This window comes from Mauremys reevesii, linkage group 2 (genome assembly GCF_016161935.1).
Source record: "Mauremys reevesii isolate NIE-2019 linkage group 2, ASM1616193v1, whole genome shotgun sequence".
NCBI classification, from domain to species: Eukaryota; Metazoa; Chordata; order Testudines; family Geoemydidae; genus Mauremys; species Mauremys reevesii.
This window is the reverse complement of record NC_052624.1, coordinates 87,819,700-87,837,436: the sequence shown is the minus strand read 5'-3', so window position 1 is coordinate 87,837,436 and position 17,737 is coordinate 87,819,700.

Genomic DNA, 17,737 nt, shown 5'->3' with positions numbered 1-17,737 from the left:
ATAGTACCACTCAACAGTAAGTAGATTCTTCTCGATGCTTTTCCTCTTGACCCAGAGGGCTCAGCTCATTGGATGTGATTCCATGTTTGTTAGAACTTTTCTAAATAAAATAAGAAAATGGTGCAGTCTTTAATGTAATTGGCTCTAAAGTATGCCCCCTGCAGCTTATTACTTCTTTACACTCTTCCGCTTTGGTCTCCTCCTGCCTTGGAGAAAGATCACAGCTGCCTGCCATTACTGCACAGATGTGCAGGGGAGAGGGATATACCCTGTTGTGGGTAACTAATGAATTGCCTAGTATCACCAGAAAAGGGAAGGAGAATCAGTGGAAAGGGCTTGGTGAAGGAGGAGATTCCAGAGGTCGGAAAGTATGCCAGAGAAATTGTTCTTCTGGACTATGCTGAAGCAAATGATGTCCTTCTACTTTATCTGACTGAGGTAAGCCACGGTCTCTGTTTGCTGGGATCCTGGCTGAAGTAAGCTGAGGGCAACTTTGTTTAGTCTTAAATGGGGAAAGGCCTTATTTCAGTAAAACTTCTCAGGGTGTATTTGTTTTGAGAGTGTGAATTATTTTTTGTCCTGCTTAGATTAGCCTGTGAGAGTCAACCTTCAGTGGCTTCCTCTGTTCTTCCCCTTCCAGCCTCTTCTGTGATAATGGTTTAATTCTATTTATTGTTTTACAAAAGTGATAACTTTCTGTTGATTAGAACTATTTAACCCCAAACTGTCTATTTCATTTACTAGAAATTGATTGTCTTTACTCCTTTTAAATGATACTGGCTCCAGCCAGCACAATTTTCTTCTTTATCCTCATAGTTATCCTAGTCTTCACTCTCCTGACACTGAAAATAGACTAGTGCAAAACATACCTCTGAACTGTACCTCATTTTGAAAGATATCACTACTTTTTGTCCCAAAGCTACCTACATTCCACACAGATTTGGACTTGTATTGTTGAAAATTGTTTACATGGGAGATAAAGAACCAGGAAACTTAAAGTTATTTATGCTACATGACTGAATCTCAGAGCATTTTAAAGTTTTCCTGAAATACTTTTTTCCTCATTTTGAGTCTCTGTCACATGCTGTGTCCCATGTTTGGGTATTGGCAGGTCTGGAGGTATCTTGCAGAATCTTGTTCCAAAATCAAGTACTATAAATAGTTGTCTGTATAAACCGGGCTTTATTGCACTTGGTGTTTTGCATATATGTTTATAAACTGAACATGTAAATCAGACATTTTGAGAGAGTAAAGTTAGCAGAACTTGGTCCAAAGGGAGTTTTGAATGGGAAAGGCGATCAATATTTGGTCTTTTGTCGGACAATAAAGAGTGAAATGGATAGCATTCTATTCTCTGCAAGCATGAAATGTTCTCATGAGAACTACATTTATATTGTCTCATTCTCTTTTTTTGCTGTTAGCACTTCCTCTTTATGAATAGTAAGAAACTAATACTGTTATCTCTGTGAGTGTTTTGGTATACCACTTTCTGCAGTCTGCATATGTTCCTCTTGATATATTTGTGTGCATGCCTATGGTATTAAATATTCACAGGTCACAAGGGAGCAGAGTTAATGCTTTGGAGATTACTTGCAAGTTTGTGCTAAAGAATTAAAATATTCCGCACCTGTTATTTGTCTTCCAGTGCGGTTTCTCAGACAATATTTATACCACTTGCCATTTTGGAAGTGCAAATAATAAGCTTTTTAATTAAATGAACTATGTATGATGTTGGTTTCTCTGGAAAGCTTGCACTTTAATCACATTGATACTGTACTGTCCCTAGAAATATCTGAGCCCACATTGCTTTTCAGAACACAATGTTTTAAGTCACCACTAGAGGGGACAGTATCTGAACTAAAATTATACAAGGCTGAGAACCAAACGGTTTTTATGATGTAGCTTTATAAAATATACAAATCTAAAATTAGGGCTGCACTTTTTGGTCTTAAAAGTTAAAGTAGGACTCAGGGATAAAATCAATACATTTTGTTTGATGAACCCAGTTTAAAGTAATATTGACAGTTTTTTCTTTTGCCAGTTTTTTCCCTGTATGCTATCTGATGTAGTGACTTGCTTAACTTGTCTAGCCAGCAAAACTCTGACAGTACTATTCTCTAATACAGGCACAAATTTCTTTATACTTCTTGTCTCTCAAGTTGTGCTCCCCTGCCCCCACCCCCCGCTAAATTTCTTGACATAGCAGTTGCAGAACTTCACACATAAGAACTAGAAAACCCAACAACCAGTGTCTTAACTGAACTGTAGTTCAGAGTTTCAGGATTTTAAGTTGATCTCAGTGTTTTATGTAATAATGCCTAGCTCTTGTATATTGCTTTTTGTTAGCAGATAAAGATGTAAAGTAAATAATGAAGATTCATATGAGTTGGTTTTATATTCGTCTACTGCACTCTTATTTAAAAAAAAAATTATTACCTTGAATAGAACTTTAGAGATTTTTCTATTTTTGATCATTCTTATTTGAAGACATTTTCTTTGAGTGTTCATAGTCTTTTACCAAATTAGATGGAAACAGAGAAAAGATCCCTAATATAATATAAAGTAATAAATTATATGTAAGCTTTCCATTATTCAAGTGCATAGCAATTAATTTGCTGAACTCTGAATGTGCTCCATCACTGATCATGGCCAATTTGCATGCAAGTTAAGCAATCTTAATAAAAACATACACCGTTTGAGTGCATGGTTTTGTGGATGTGTGGTGGAGTTATTTTTATTAAAAAAAATCTGATTTCCCCACCCCACTCACCTGACTGAAAAGAACTAATAAGTGGCCCTGGGGAATGTAGCTGTCTGCAATCTTCCCATGTCAGCTAGTTTTCAAAGCGAAAAACCACAGCAGGTACATAGTTGGGGTAGTGGTTTCAAAATGTAGGCCAGGATTGGTCGGTTATTTATGGTTTTCCATGACAAGAGTTGACAGAGCTGCCGTGGTTGAGTCTCTGTGGTAAGACTGTTTCCTATACCAATGTGTGCTATGAAAATCCCCACAGACTGAAACATTTGATGGTTTATAAAATAAAAGTAAAAGATACATGAGGCCAGGTCCTGGTTCCATGATGATCAGTGGCAAAACCTGCACTGATTTCTGGTATACTACGATTTTACCCTTGATGTTTGTTTGAAAACTGAAAATAAAGTAACAGGGCAAATAGAGTTTAAGGTAACAATTATTTTTTTGTCAGTTTAATATCCCTACAAATATAATTTAGAGTTTTTTAAAAATATTTTGAGGAATCTTGGAATTGGTTCTAAAAACAAGCCAAAGTTGACCAAAACCACCCCACATCAAGAGTAATTGTTGACTATGGTCATTGTCCATTTCAGCCTTATCCAATCATAACTAGAAGGCATGATTATTGACTAATTGTAAATTTCTTTTTTGTTTTGGCATGCTGATGTCCAAGTTCAATATCCAGTGCTATGAATATCTTCTTATATATTATGGGATATATTCAATAATTTTTAGTCATTATCCTGCTGTGCATCTGTTATGGGTTCTGAATTATGTTTGTAGCTATTGGGGAACTGAGATTATGTTCCAAAACTTGTTTACTGATCACGTTTCTGTGAGTAGACTAGTAGTTTGTGATACAGTGCATGTCCTTTCCTCAACTGTGTAAAGCTTCAAGAGTTTATATTAGGATGTTGAAACTTGCTGTTTATTATGCAACTAATAGAATAAAACGGTTTGCCTACATTCTTAATTTTAATAGAGAATGATACTCATTTGCCTTTAAAACATAGTGGGTTTTAGAAGTGTTCTTGCAACTGAGTGAACTATGTTTCCAGTTAAGGCACTCTGGGCTCATCTGCGTTTCACTTTATAAACCATTCCGCACCTGTTATTTGTCTTCCAGTGCGGTTTCTCAAACAATATTTATACCACTTGCCATTTTGGAAGTGCAAATAATAAGCTTTTTAATTAAATGAACTATGTATTCACTTTATAAACCATTAATGCAAAATCTTAGAACAGGGGTAGTTAATAGGTGGACCATGGGCCAAATTCAGATGCTTTTGACTCGGACCCTGAGATCATCATCTTGTTTTTTATATTTCTCTGGAATCTGAACCTTGACTATAGCTTGACCAAGAAATTATAGACTTTGTCAAAAAATAGTTGACTATCCCTGTCTTAGAACTTGTGTAGATGCTCTGTTGTCAGTTCTGCTTTTCACTGTGGATATTATGGTTTATTAAAGCTTTTCTGTAAACCAAAGCAGGTTTTCTTGCCCCTTTCAATTAGCTATAACTAAGCAATACAGTATATACTAAAGGTATTACTGTACCCTTAGCTCTGTCAACCCTTATTCACTGTTAAGCATGCCTAGGAAGAGGTGCAGTGGTGAGTCTGTGTATTAAGAAATTAGGGACAATTTTTCAGGAATGGCCTCCAGATTTGAGCATGGGAAAATGTGAATGCAAATTTTTTGGAGTGCAAATCAGCACTGACTTCAGTGGAGCTGTGCTGATTTAAACCAGCTGAGGATCTGGCTATAGGCTGATATGCTGTACTTAACACTGTGATCTAGTTGCCTCTGAGAAATAAACAGTATCTTCATCATAAAAAAAGTAAGATGACCCAATTTAGTTTCTGTTGTGATAATGCTCAAAATGGAAAGAACCCACCTTGACTGAAAGCTCATGGTAAGTAAGTAAATTTGTGCAAATGTCACTAATGATATACCATATTTTCCGCACTATAAGGCGCACCGGATTATAAGGCGCAGTCTCAATTACGGGATCTATTTCTGTATAACTTATATACATAAGTAAGGCGATTATATATAATGCTAAAAAACATACTCCACCACACCAACCCATAGATTTTTTGTTGATTCTTTCTTCCTGCTCTCTCTATTTTACAACAAAACAACAACTGATAGCCTGTAGTTTGAATTGTGAATTGCTCCTCTTCTTTCACTGGTCACTTTTCCGGGTCCTTAGACAAACAAATGTTGTTTTGTGAAGCATATACATACCTACCGGAGGAGAAGAGGAGGAGTAAGTCGTGCGTACGTGACGTATGATGTTTTTCTTCTCTGATTGGTTTATCCAGTGTAGTGTTACGTTACGTGACGCGTGTGAATGAAAAAAAAATCAAATGGTCTCAGTCAAAGCGTAGCAAAACAAAAAAGCGCAACTTTTTTTTTTTTTTTTTTTTTTGATTTTGCACACATAATAAACACGGATTTAAAGATTATAAGATTTAATTTTTTTTAAAAATTTAGTAAGGCTAGTAGTTTATAATAAATGTAATTTGAAGAAAACAAGATTAGATGAAAAGCATAAGAGCTGCACATATAATGGTTTTTCAGATGGAAAAAATCCTGCTTGATTGCTTTAGCGCAGTTGAGTTGGTGAGATTGTAGTTAGAGCTTTTTTTTTTTTTTAACTTTAACTTACTTTGTATCTAGATATCAGCGAGACAAAATGAATGTAGAACTCCCCCACAATATCGCTTTGAGGGTAAAATCTTGCTTTGTTTTATTTGGGTAGTTGCATAGTTCTATATACAATTGTTTTTGTGAATATGATATTGTCTCTTTGCATAAGGCAGTTAGTCCAACCAAAGCACTCAGTGACTGGGAGCAGGGTAAGAATTTGGGGTAAGAATCTTCAGCTGCTGTAAATCTGCACATTTGACATCAGCTGAGGTTCTAGCCCAGAGATTGAAAGAGAGAATGTACAGAAATACTTTTACTACAAAAATTTAATCCCATGATATTCTGGGAGAACTAAAAATTACTAGTATTTGGCACTATTTTGGTTTCTAGACTGCTGCTTCTAGAGTTTAGATTCACATACAAACAATTTTGTAGAAAAACATTCAAATTAAGACCCTGACGTGCTTAAAACTCACTGAAGTCAAGTCCTGTACTACCCCCATAAATTATTTTTGTCTGCTAAAGCTAATAGGTAAACTGTGTGTGTCTATATGTATATGCAATAAATATGCAATAACACATGACAAGTTACCAGGCAACTGCATGCTCCAGATGCAGTGGGAGACACAAAGCAGCTGGTCACTTGTTGTCGATCGGTGGAAAAGTACAGATCCTTCTGTAGTGTACAGATCCTTCTGTTTCTTCTGTCTATAGTTGGTATTTCTGTCATCCCCTATTAAGTGATTTTTACCATGTTTTTCTAAACATTTTATTTCAGAAATGTTTTTTGTTTAATATTTAATTTTAGTATCTTAAGTGGTGACAAATTTCAGGATTCTCACACTTAATTTTGTAGATTCTGTAACAGGTTTTTGTTTTTTAACAGTCTGGTACTGAATGATCTAGCCAGTTTTTGCTGCTCATGCATTAATTTCAAAGGCAGTGGGCAGCAGAATGAATGCATGGCAGCTTAAATGGCTTCATAGTGAGAAAAGGTAGTTCAATTTGCTTCTGCTCTAACTACAGCTACAGAGTTTGAATTCTAATCAATTGCAGGTAACACATGTGCAAAGAAAAATTTAATATAAGTAGGAAAATGTTAAGAAAAAATGTTTTCTTTTGTATAGGTGTTCATGGAGGTGGAATAAGGTATCTTTTATCATTGAATCCCTCTCTTTTTTGATACACTGAATAATCTGTCTGGTTTGGAGACTCTTCCTTTAATCAGCCTATTTATGCACACACCGAACTATAATATTTATGTGAATAGAGTAGTAGAGAAAGAAGTGTATGTGGCACTTTAAAGACATAAACAGACAAGGTGTCTATCCTACAAGCTTACACTGACAAATGATGAATGAAGGTATGGAAACATCAGTGAAGAGATGAATAATAATAATATACTCTCGTATAGCACTGTTGATCAGCAGATTTCAAAATGCTTTATAAAGAGGTCAGTAGGAAGGTTTCACATCAAAAATGGCTTTGAGAGATTTGAAGGAGTATGCAATTTTAGGTTGTGGTGGTGAGGAATGTTTGTATAAAGGTGGGTATTTTATGAATATGTTTTACACATGAAAGCAAAAATGCTGAATGCCAAAGCCCTGAATCTGACACATGGGGGCAGGTTTCCAATGGAGCTGAGCATGCACAGGCTAAGACATCTTCATAGGATCTTATCTGCTGTTTATGCACCTAAATAAGTAACTGCATTTCCATGTTGGGTGCTAAGTGCTTTTGATAATCTGGCCCTAGTTTAGGTGCCTTAAAACATCCTTTTTCTTCAGAAAATCTGACCTCAATTGTGGGTCTAAGCAAATGAAAATCTGTCCTTAAATCTTTTTACAGGTGTTCCATTTTTTAAATCTTGTCTTTTTCCTACTGTAGGTATTTTCTGTTAAACTGATATGTGTCAATAGAAACTGCAACTAATGGAAATGTTTAAACCTGTCAGAGATGAAAAGTGCAGATAGGGAAACCTCTTCAGAGAGGAGAAAGATCCACCCTAACCTTTGTCCAAAATTTGAACCAAACCTCCTTTGAGGTTGGACATTTTTAAAATGAGAATTCCTCATTTGAAAAATGAGGAAGCAGCAGACAGGCCAAATTACAAGAATTGTTGGTAATTGGAGGTTCTAAACTGTGTTTTGCCAACTCACTAGGCTCAGATTGTTGAGATGAGCATCCATAATTTTATAGGCTTATCCAGTCAGACTTTCTAGGGTATGATTCATCCAGCTTGAAATTTAACATTAAAGGTTGAGTTTTGTAACACGCCCATGAAAATAACGTGAAAATGTATTCACATCGATTGTAAGTGTATGCATATATACACCGCTACCTCGCTATAATGCCACCCGATATAACATTAATTTGGATCTAACTCGGTAAAGCAGCGCTCTGGGGGGTGGGGTTACACACGCCGGTGGATCAAAGCAAGTTCAATATAACGTGGTTTCACCTATAACATGGTAAGATTTTTTGCCTTCCAAGGACAGTGTTATATCGAGGTAGAGGTGTAGTTCACATAGGATATATCTATACTGTATACTCTTTACAGCAGTGTGAAAAAACCTACGCTGCAAGCCCCCTTAGGATTAGTATAAATAGCTGTATAGATGCACCTGAATCCTTAGAGTACATACCCTACATGGCACTTTAAATGCCCAAGCAATGCCTTGTAGCAGTCTAATCTCCTGCTGCCTCCTCGTTGCTGGAGCTTTTCTCTACCACAGGTTGCTGCTAGACCCTTTCTGCACTGCAGTGAGACTCCAGCTGCAGGGAAAGCCCCCCCTTCTAGAGCATTTCACTTATGTGTGTAGCTACACAGTGTGGTATGGATGCAGTCAACTTTTAACTGTTACTTGTAGTTACGCATAGCCTATATGCTGCCACCAGTGGTGTGCAGTGTAGACATACCTACATACCCTCCATAAAAGAATCTGTTAAAATAACATTGTTTCAAAATGAAGTATTCAGTAGACTGGAAATGCCTAACTTAAGGTTGCTCCTAAATCCTTAACTTTCAAACCCTACTATGGGTGTGCAAGATTCTGTCTATAATTATTGCTGCAGAGTCATTGCCTTATTCAGTATGTAGGTTGTGTCTGGGACTGGAGATACTGGCTAGTGTCATTCAGTTGCAAGTAGCTGGGAGCAGCTTACATGCGAGAGGCTGTGTGTGAACAGCCCAGGAATGGGAGTTCTCACAGCAAAGCAAGGTAAGGCTGGCTCCCAGAGTCAAGGATTGGAGTGACCTAGCAGATCACCGTGTCCAGATAACCCCAGAGGGGAACGTCACAGATGTCTAAGATACTGTCAATAGCAAAAACAAACAAAAAACCAGAAAGATCAAATGATATAGACTGAAGTACCTGATGACTTGACTCATTTATTGAGCTTCAGCAAGTAGGTTAGCTTTAATTCAAAAGTTTTGCTACGGGTCATTTGTGATGAAAGAGAATATTATAGCTTCACTTAAAAGTGTTTTGAACATTGATATTTTCCATGGAGTATCTGCTGCGCTGAACATGAAGTTTGTATACAGTATATCCATTATCATTCCCACCAAAATAATTTGTTAATTTTGATTTAAGTTTGCCAGACTGTATATCCTGCCAATATAAGAAATTAAGGGGGAGATTTTTAAAGGCGCAAATGGGAGTTGGGCACATAACACCCATTTCTGACTTTAAAAACCTCCCTGTAAGCCATTTAACATCTCATCTATGCTCCACTCATGAAGACACATCAAGGGGATTATGAACCTGATCATGTTTTTTTATATGTCAACAGGGAGGGAACTGGAATCCAGGAAGACTGACTGTTTGATCTCATAGATTTTTCCCATCTTTACTGATCCTACTGCACAAGTTTTCTCTCCTTGTTTAGGATTAGTTGATATCTGAGGGGGTTTGATGGGTTCCCCCAGGGTGCCACCTGGAACTGGGGTACCACTGAGCCCCCCAACCCACCAGCCTGGGCTCCCTTTACACTGTACTCCTGTGACCAGCCTGCCATGCCCTCTCCGAGGCTTCAGCCTGCACATTCACCAGCGCACATACTGATAGGGACACACCCAGCTGCAGTACATGCAGGCAGGCTTTTTAGCTGAAGCCTCCCCATGCAGGGGCTGGTTAAGGCACTTCACTCCTCTGGAGTGTAAACTGTACAGTGTAAGCTCATGAAATTTGCCCCCTCCCTCAATATGGAGAGGAAATATACAACAGCTTTCTGCCCCAAGTTATAATTTCCATTCACACTAGTTTTAGATAAAGCAAAAACAAGTTTATTAACTACAAAAGATAGATTTGAAATGATTATAAGGGATAGCAAACAGATCAAAGCAGACTACCTAGTAAATAAACAAAGCATGCAAACTAAGCTTAATATACTAAAGAGATTGGATATGAATAGCAAATTCTCACCCTAAATGATGATACCAGCAGACTGTGGATTCCTAAGGGACCAGCTGCACCAATTTACAGCTTAAAATCCCCAGGTGTTTCATTCACAGGCTAAAAATCCCTTTAGCCTGGGTCAAGCACTTCCCCCAGTTCAGTCTCTCTGTTCCTCAGGTGTTTCCAGGAGTCTCTTTGGGTGGGGAGTCAGTGACGAACCATGAAGATGTCACTCCCCTGGTGTATATAGCTTTTGCATATGGCGGGAACCCTTTGTTTCAAAGCTTGGTTCCCATGCCAGTCAGTGGAAACTCCCTGATAGCCCAGGATGGAGTCCAGTACCAGGTGACCTGACCACATGACCCTGTAATGTCATAGCAGCCATCAGGCTGTTTGTACCCACCACCCCCATGGGAGATGAACAACTTCTAAGGCCTATTGTTTTCTCTAATGGCTCATTAACCTGAATGCGCCCTTCTCAGCCAACCATCTGAGCTGATGGATTTCCACTCCATATGGCTAAATGCAGTGCCTTGCATGGTGTCAAGTATCAGAGGGGTAGCCGTGTTAGTCTGGATCTGGAAAAAGCAACAAAGAGTCCTGTGGCACCTTATAGACTAACAGACGTATTGGAGCATAAACTTTCGCATGCATCTGACAAAGTGGGTATTCACCCATAAAAGCTTATGCTCCAATACGTCTGTTAGCCTATAAGGTGCCACAGGACTCTTTGTTGCTTTTTACAGATCCAGCCTAACACGGCTACCCCTTTGATACATTTGAACTGAGTGCATTCTGCTTAGTGGGCGTTCTGCAGGTGTAAACTCATTTGTAATACAGATATATAGTCGATATTTGTAACTTCAGATAAAGAAATTATACATGCATACAAATAGGATAATCATATTTAGTAAATCATCTTTCAAATGATATCTTACATGACCTATCTTGCATAAAATACAACACAAATATGCCATAATCATATAATATATGAAGAATATGGGGTGCAGTGTCACAGGGGGCATATTGTAATTTGTAGACCTGCAAGCTGCTTGTGCCTACCCACAGACAGGTAGCACAGAGGCTGTTAATCATTTCCTTGTGTGACAATTAGGCATTGACAAGGTTGCATGTGGCTAATCTCTAAATCTGATCTGTGTTAGGTAGAAATCTTCCTACTGGAAAAAGAAATAGCATTTGTCCATTGGGGTGGAAGCAAGTTGATGAATCATACCACTCAGGGCTTTGCAATATTAATCAGAGCACGGTGACACTCTCATAGAATTTGGTTGTTAGGTTGAGCTAAGATTGTTTGTCCATGACACATCCAGCCAACCTCTCTACACAAGTGAGCTGCTCAAGAAATGTGAAAATACAAAGCTATAAATAATGAGAATAAGAAAAAATAGAAAACATGATGCTTAATTTCATACTTTTAATTACACCCCTAAAAATTAGAATGACCACTTCATATACAAAATGCGGAGTGCGTGTATCATTTATCAATAATTAGTATATTAATAGAGTGGGAGTCTGTACTTATGAACCCAATTTTTTTTTTGCGTAAACAACCTAGAATTTTTTTCTGCATTGTTACTAATCAGAAAAAAATATGAAAACACCAGATAAAAAATACAATATATTTCTCTTTAATTGCAGTATAAGCTATGGTCATTTTCAGAAAATCTTCTGAAAGGATAAATCATGCTGGGGCATAAACAAGTCTGGAGAAAAGCTCATTTTCTGAATACTTTGTAGTGAGGTTAAAACATTTGTCTGCAGACTGGTTTCATAAGGTTTAAGCAGAAAACATGTGTCCATGAATATTTTTGTTGTTTCATACATCAGTAGTCTGAAACTATATAAACTTTAATTATCTACATAAAAGGATGCTCTGAAAAGAGAAAGCTCTTATGTTTACTATATAAATAAATGGTTATTGGTATTAGATATTTTTATTATTGAAGTCAGTTCCATCAGGAATGAATTTGTTCCACTAGTGGTTTTTCAAGCATGCTATTGTTTTTTCTCAAAATTAAAAGAAACCCTAAGAACAGTTGTAGGAAACTGAATAATCTGACCCAAACACAAATGCATCTAAAACATTTTATATATCAAGGCTGCTCTAATCAGTTACTTGTTCTATTATAGGATCTCTAACTTCTCCCACAGTAAAGTACATACACTCTATTTCTAGTGTAAGAAGGGACTCTTATTTCCAGTGAAGGAGCTCCTTAAAATGGCTAGAATGGAGGAGAAGCTGGGTTTTGAAGTGGAGACACAACAAAGGCCCTGTGTTCTAATTCGTGCAGTAAAGGGCTATCTTGCTGGTGCTACCACAATGCATCTGTTCATTTCATCCAGAATCTGAAGCCTTTCTATCAGTAATTATTACGAAGCAGGAGCTATGAAGGACCCTCAAAATTTAAGAGTACATTTCAACTACCTCTTGACAAAGGCCACTCTGCTGATCTGACGCTTCTTTTCTGAGTTTCAACCACCAAGTCAATATTAACTCTGGTCTCTCATTTATTGAGCTTTATTTTCACATCTGTTCCTCTTTTGTCACTGATCTCAGTTTGGATTTCTCATATCTGTAGTGATAGGATAGGGAAATAAATCAGCAGAGGCTGGGTCCTGCATGGAGCTGACCACTCTGGCCCCAATCTAGCAAAGCACTTCGATCCATGCTAAAATTTTAAGATCATGAGTATTCCCATTTAATTCAAGATAAGCACATACTTAAGTGTTTTGCTGGACTGGGGCCAGAGTGCTCAGCATCTTGGAGCATCAAGCCTTAATTGCAGTTAACTTTTATCATACATTTTACAAATTTAAGGTTGAGAAATCTTAAGTATATGAAAGAATTAAAACATTGAGTGGAAATTAATAGTTAATTACATTATAAATCTTACACTGCCCCCATGATAACACGTTATGTTTAGGAAGTGTAAGTGAATGTATATTTTGTTACAACACAACAACCCAGGGACATCCAATTTGGGGTTATAACTTCCATTGAAATCATGGAAGCAGGACTGGGCCCCAAACTATCCATCATAAAAATCTTTAACTTTGCTTAATTATGTGTATTCTTCAAATATGAGTAAATGAGTTTTCAAGGAGACTTAATTAAATGTTTGGGATAGTGACAAGCCATTTTTGAATTTGTGTGAGACTTAAAAAAACCAAAGTCAAAACTCCAATTTAGGATATTTTGTTAAAATAGGGTGACCAGATGTCCCATTTTTAAAGAGACAGTCCTGTTTGTTTTTTGGGACTTTTTAAAATATTTTTTATATTTTATATTTTTTTACCCATTACGCCCCACCCCCTTTCCTGTTTTTTCACAGTTGCTATCTGGTCACCCTATAGTTAAGATGACTTATTACTAAAAAACAACAACAACAACAAAAACACAAAGGAAAGAAAAACCCACCACCTGACATTTTCTCCAAACTTTGCAGAAATATTCTCCTCTACCTTGAGAACATAAGCTAGTTCTAACACTAAAGTTACAATTTACTACAGTGAGCACCACCCGAAAAGAAGAATTGCACATAATTTAACTTTACCGAAATCAGTAGTCCTATTATATAAAACAGCAAGGACAAGTAAGGAAATTATTAATGGATGAGAGTACTAAAGTTAAAAAATCCTTACAATAGGTAGATTTCTTGGGTTATGTCACAGGGTGACTGGCCTCTTTAAGGGGAAATGGGACCAATCCCATCTCTGCCACAATTAGCTGCTTCCCACGCTAAGGTGGCAGGACTAAATGGAGTCAGATGACAGCCTAATAAAACAACCAGCAGCTCATAAAATGGTAGATAACTCAATGTGGGAGAGGAACAAAAGGGGGCAAATTAGACTCCTATAGAAGGCCCTGGGAGAAGTTGGGACTCCTGGAGGCAGTGCTTTATCCCAGAACAGAGAGACTTAAACGTGGCCTGGAAAGGGATAGGAACTGAGCCCAGAGGGTGGGCTGAAGAGGAACTGAAGCAGAATGGAAAATACTTTTGTTTGGTCTTTTGTTACCCTGGAATTGTTTAACATTTAGTTAGTGACTTGTCTGGAGGGCTAAGCCACATCAGAAACTCCAACTCCATGGGGAAGGCTGCAGGGACCCTCCTTTGAGGAAGAAATGGAGGGAGGGTGCTTCTGCAGTGGCATGCTTAGCCAGCAGGGGTGCTATGAGACAGCTATGCCTATGACAGCCTGGTAGAAATGTTATGCCAATCTTAAAGATAAGTTACTACTGTAATTCCTCTCACAAATAGACTCTGTTGTACCATGGAGGAAAGTGCTCTCCTTTCACCTCTAGAAGAGGCCTGTACTGCTAATGGGAGGAATCTTATATACTATAAACATTATTGTCCAATATCTCTACCCTATATTGGTTTTAAGATCCTTGCTAATTTTTTTAACTAATAGATTAGATACAAGGCTTCTGAAAATTGACCAGAAGGATGCAAAGGATGTTATTTTACAACTGATGGCATTTCTCAATTTTAGTAGAGTATTTTATAGCCCATGTTGAACATTTAGCTGAAGCTAAAGTTGTGATCCTGCATTAAGCTCTGCGCAGGCGGACTTCTACACTCACTTGAGATAAAGTAGACTAGATCTAATCCTTGTATCTCCCTTAGATTCTATGACCTAAATTCCATATATGAGTCAAATTTCAGAGTTAGTTCCCAGGAAAGAACTCAGGCCTGGTCTACACTAGTCGGTTATTTCGGAATTAGCCAAGTTAATTAGAACAAAAAATGATTCCGTCCACACGACAAAACCGGTTTTTTCGATTTAAAGGCCTCTTTAATCCGATTTCTGTATTCCACCTTGGCAAGTGGACTAGCACTTAAATAGAGATCGCAATTCTGGGTTAAAGGTATTGTGGACGCAATTTGACGTTATTGGCCTCCGGGAGCTATCCCAGAATGCTCCCTTGTGACAGCTCTGGACAACACTCTCAACTCCGATGCACTAGCCAGGTGGGCAGAAAAAGCCCTGGGAACTTTTGAATTTAATTTCTTGTTTGGTGACCATCAGCACAGGTGACCATCAGCACAGTCCACCATCACAGGCGACCATGCAGAGTCCACCATCACAAGAGATCACGCAGTCCCGGATTCGCAGATGAGCTCCAGCATGGTCTGAACAGGAGGTACTGGATCTCATCGCATGTTGGGGAGACTAATCTGTTACGGCAGAACTACGTTCCAAAAAAAGGAACGCAAATACGTACGCTAAAGTCTCCAGGGCCATGACGGAAAGAGGCTACTCCAGGGACACAGAGCAGTGTGGTACGAAAATCAAGGAGCCCAGGCAAGCATACCAAAAAGCCAGGGAGGCAAACAGGTGCTCTGGGTCACAGCCCCATACATTCCGCTTCTACCGTGAGCTCCATGCAATTATGGGGGGTGACGCCACCACTGCCCCACCACTGTCCGTGGACAACTGCAAATGGGGAGTTACATGGAGTGAGGAGGAAGAGACATTGGAGGACGAAGAGGAAGAGGAGGAGGAGGAGGACAATGCACAGGCGGCAAGTGGGGAATCTGTTTTCCTCCCCAGCCAGGAACTATTCTTAATGCTGGAGCCAATAGCCTCCCCCCACTCCCAAGGCGGGCTCCTGGACCATGACCCTGGAGTGAGAGCCTGATCGGTGGGGGGGCCCAGCTGTGCTGGGCTGTTTGCGTTTAGTTTAAAGGGCTCATCCCTGCTCAGAGCCTCATCAGAGCCACGCGGTGGGGGAGGGGGGTGAAGGAGAAAGGGGTGTTGTGTGAAGCTATCATCCCAGAGAGCCCGCAGGCCCTCCTTTTATAGCGAAAACTCACCCGGTATTGCTTGCTATGGGAAAGGGGGCCCAGCAGTTTGAAAGCATTGAAATGAATGTAGAAAAAGCAGAACCCCGCATGCCCCTAGGCTGCCTGCAAGCTGAATTCTGTTGCCCGGCCATGTGTGATGGCTTACTCACACCAAAGTGGCAGGCACTTCAGTATAAGGAGCAAAATGTACAGAAAGAACATGTGCTGTGTACTATGAATTGCCTGTTTCACTGAGAAGGAGTGTGCCCTTTGTTCTCTGAAATGTATCTTTTAAAATACTACCCTCCCGTTTTCTCCTCCTGCAGGTTCAAATGTTTCAACGCAGCCCCTGTCTACTCCATTCCAGAGGCTGGTCCAGATTAGAAGGCAGAAAAAACAAACTCAAGATGACGTGTTTGCCGAGCTCATGCAATCCTCCTGCACTGATAGGGCCCAGCTGAATGCATGGAGGCAAACAATTGCGGAGTCTCATAAAGAATTACAGGAACACGAAGAGAGGAGGGACGCGTGTGATGAGAGCAGGCAGGATGCTATGGTCAAGCTCATGGGGGAGCAAACTGACATGCTCCGCTGTATGGTGGATCTAATGTGGGAATGGCAGCAAGACCACAGACTGCTGCAGCAGCCCCTGTATAACCGCCCTCCCTCCTCCCCAAGGTCCAGAGCCTCCTCACCCAGACGCCCAAGAACACGAGCGGGGAGGCTATGGGGACCCACACACTCAACCCCAGAGGATTGCCAAAGCAGCAGAAAGCTGGCATATGTGAACTTTTGATTTGGTTTCTGGACTTGTCCTTCCCTTCTCCTCCACCCCCCCTAACCCAATAGCTCCTCCCCCTCAGTCTACCTTCTGATTTCTCTCAATGTGTTGTGCAACAAATAATAAAGAATGGTTTTTAAACAATTTTGACTTTATTTCCTTTCATATATATAGGGGATGGGTGACTTCAAGAGAAACAAACACAACTGTCACACCGTACCCTGGCCAGTCATGAAACTGGCTTTCAAAGCTTCTCTGATGCGCAGTGCGCCCTGCTGCACTCTTCTAATCACCCTGTTGTCTGGCTGTGTGAAATTGGCTGCCAACAATATTGGTTGTGCTGAAATCTAACCGAGTCAGTAAACTGCGCCAGTGCCCTTTCAAACATCCAAAAGCACACTCCACCACCATTCTGCACTTGCTCAGCCTATAGTTGAACTGCTCCTTACTACTGTCCAAGGTGCCTGTGTATGGCTTCATGAGCCATGGCATTAAGGGGTAGGCTGGGTCCCCGAGGATAACTATAGGCATTTCAACATCCCCAACAGTAATTTTCTGGTCTGGGAAGTAAGTCCCTTCCTGCAGCTGTTCAAACAGACCAGAGTTCCTGAAGATGTGAGTGACATGCACCTTTCCCGGCCATCCCATGTTGATGATGGTGAAATGTCCCTTGTGATCCACCAGTGTTTGCAGCACCATGGAAAAGTACCCCTTGCGGTTTACGTACTGGCTGCCCTGGTGTGCTGGGGTCAAGATAGGGATATGCATTCCGTCTATTGCCCCGCCGCAGTTAGGGAACCCCAGCTCCTTAAAGCCACCCACAATGGTCTGCACATTTCCAAAAGTCACCACTCACTTCTCAACTTTGAGGGCTGGTTTCATTTTGGTGTCTTTGCGCATCAGGGCAGGGGAAAACAAGTCACAAAGTTTCATGAAAGTGGCCCTATGCATACGAAAGTTTCGCAGCCACTGGGAATCATCCCAGACAAGTAACACTATGCGGTCCCACCACTCTGTGCTTGTTTCCCAGGCCCAGAAGCAGTGTTCCACGGCATGAACCTGGCCCAATGCCACCATGATCTCCCAATTGCCACATGCTGTGCTTCTAGGAACATCTGTGTCCACGTCTTCACTAGTATAGTAATCGCGAAGTTGTTGCTTCCTCTCCTGGTTTTGCAGGTACTGCACATACTGCTGGATAATGCGCAAGGTATTTACAACTGCAGCGGAGATCTGAGCGGGCTCCATGCTTGCTGTGCTATGGCTCCTGCACAGGTAATCCTGGAAAAAGGATGCAAAACGTAGGAGAGTTTGGTTTAAGATGGCCGATAAAAG